The sequence below is a fragment of the Coenobita brevimanus genome, chromosome 44 (assembly GCF_032717465.1).
Source record: "Coenobita brevimanus isolate Jiangsu-jjx chromosome 44, ASM3271746v2, whole genome shotgun sequence".
Lineage (NCBI taxonomy): Eukaryota > Metazoa > Arthropoda > Malacostraca > Decapoda > Coenobitidae > Coenobita > Coenobita brevimanus.
In genome coordinates, this window is record NC_136997.1 from 22,704,366 (window position 1) to 22,707,151 (window position 2,786).

A 2,786-nucleotide genomic window follows, 5' to 3' on the forward strand; every position below is an offset into this window, starting at 1 on the left:
GGTAAACGGTCGGGAATGGTTTCCTGATAAGTTTGTGATAATCAACAACTGCTCGCATATCCCAGTTTTGTTTAGGTACAAAGAAGAGTGGTGCGTTCCATGGGGATACTGAAGGTTCAGTGATGTCCAAACTTAACATTTCATCAACATTACTGCTTTGCTAGTGCACTTTGTGAGTGTGCATCTCTGTACGCTAGTACATAGACCGGTTGTGTATCCTGTTTTACGTTAATATGGTGTTGGATTATCTTTGTACACCGTAAGTTTTCACCAGGTAATGTGACTGCTTGTCGATGTCCCTGCGGTACAGTTAGTAAACCATTTTCCACATGAGAATTATCTGAGCAGACCAAATGCTCCTTTATGCACTCTCTGTCTGACGAGTTTACGCTGCTCAACGCTCCTGCTACTGTTACTTCGCGTATAGGAGCTGGGCAGTGCTCTGACCTACATACAGTATACAGATTCCTTTCTTAATCTCCACATCTCCATTCATGGTGTTATCTAAAATGACATTAGTTTCACCCTTCTCATTCATCCAACACAGGGCACTTTGTATCAAAAGGCCATTTATTCTAGCTGTCTCTTGTAATACAATGACATCACAATAATTCTCAATTTACTCTTAATAGTAACTTGCATGAATGATTTTGGTAGTAAATTTATATCATAATGCTTGCTGGATGAGTGAATGAGTCACGATTGGATTGTGGGTAAGGGGAGGGTGTCGGCTTGTAACGGCTGGTCTAAGCCAGGCTGGTCTAAGTCAGACTCTACCTTTTATTGTGTTGTGTGAAATCGCTCCTGTAACTCTAGTTTTTCTGTAATTGTTGATTGTAGTATCAGGAGATGAATTTTCCTCTATGAATTCGCTGCCGTAGTTAACTCCGTTGAAATGGGGCATCAATATTATAATTTGTGTCCTCACTGCATTCAGTCCAAGCAACATATTTCCTCTAATTGATCATTTTTTTACTACATGAAAGGTGGTACTGAATGATTTTCTGGTCTCTGTGAATTTCATGTTTAACTCAATCATACCAATAACTGGTATTTCTTCACCACCCACTGTGTATAAATTTGAATCTGAATTTTACAAAAACGTCTCTTTTCTTCTATTTCTAAAAATTCTTTCTAACTCATCTTGCATTATTAATTTCAATTGTGAGCTTGAATCCAAAAATAATGAAATCTCTTCCTTCTCACATAAAGCAGAGACCAAAATGCTTTCATTTCCAAAGAGACTTCCTGTGTTGATTATTTGATTCTAAGTCTACTAATACCAAGTCGGTTCACTTCCTTCTTAAACGGCTCGAAGCTCAGGCAGGGGGCGGAGTATCGGAGTGACGTCGACTGGCTCTGGCACGAAATACCAGCTCAGTTGACTCCTGACAATGATGGAGGGTGGATATTTGCGCCACTAGTCAGACCATGACTTTTTTTTTTTCTTTTTTCGGTTCGGTGAAGTGAGGGAAGGGACTGAAATGTGTGAGGGAAGGTGTGGGGGTGTGATGGAAGGTGTAGGGGTGTGAGGGAAGTCATTTTTCCCCTGCTTCGTTTTCCCTTGTTATAGATGTTTAATTTGAGTCTGATGTTTTATACATTTTCTGTTACTTAAGCCAACTGATGTCACACACAATCCACGCATCACTGCGCCCTGATGGAAAGTGAACCGACTTGGTATTAGTAGACTTAGATTTGTTTATTTGGGTGTTTTATGTATCGTCGTCTTTTGTGGTGGTATGACTTTCCCCCGACCTATTGATGGATACCAATCTTTCTATTGTTTTACAGTGTGAGGTCCAGTGACCGGAAGATTTATGGTGCCTGGAATACGGTTCAAACCCTTTTGCCTCCTGCCTGTCCTTTTTATTCTTAAAATAACACTCATATTTTGTGTGACCAGGATTTGCGCCATAGTAACAAAGAGTGTTACTTGAATTCAATCAACGAGGTGATCTTCCATATGCCGACCGATGTCTACTGGGACTTCGGCCAGACTTTTGTACCGCCCTGTTACCTGGTGTGCGGGAACGAGTCCTTGAGCTAACTTGACTGTGTTTGTTTGTGAACTGGACGAGACTGTCTGTGGTCCTTGCCAGGACTTGACTTATTTATCCCTGCTACAATTTCTGGCACTTTGATCCCTGTCCTGTTGGCCTGTGATGTATCAGTCACGCCAGCTTTGTTGCAGTTTAATTAAACATCATATGTGAAATCAAGTACACACATCCCTGGATTATATGGGATGGTTATGGCTGCTTTTAACACTCTGTCAGGATATTTCCATAGGGCTGATATGTAGCCAGTGATTTCAACGACATGCTCTGGTGACGTATTACCATCATGTGTGACCCAGTTTGAGTTGTCTTGGGTAGATAACAAGGTTTTCTTAACAGTGGAAATAACTGCTGCTACTTCGCTTAGATCTGAGCCTGAGTGTATTTGCCACAGTAGGTCTACGATTTTGTGTAATTCTGGGGTTATACCACCAAGAATATTCCTGCCTCCAGAGAAAGTCCTGAGAAATTCTGTCTTAAATTGCTCAAATGTTGAAGCTCTCAACAGCTTGTCTGACTTGAACAAATTGTCAGCTGGGCATCGTTCTTGATTTATTCTAGCTGAAAAAACAGCTACTGTGTTTTTCCTTTCTCATCTGTAATGTATCTCCTAATGAAATATTACTTACACTGTTTAGTAAGTGTGTTTATTTCGATCATGTCTATGTCAGTACCATAGATTTTGGGAGTTCCTTGTCTTCATGAAAATAAATTTTGTGGAGAAGG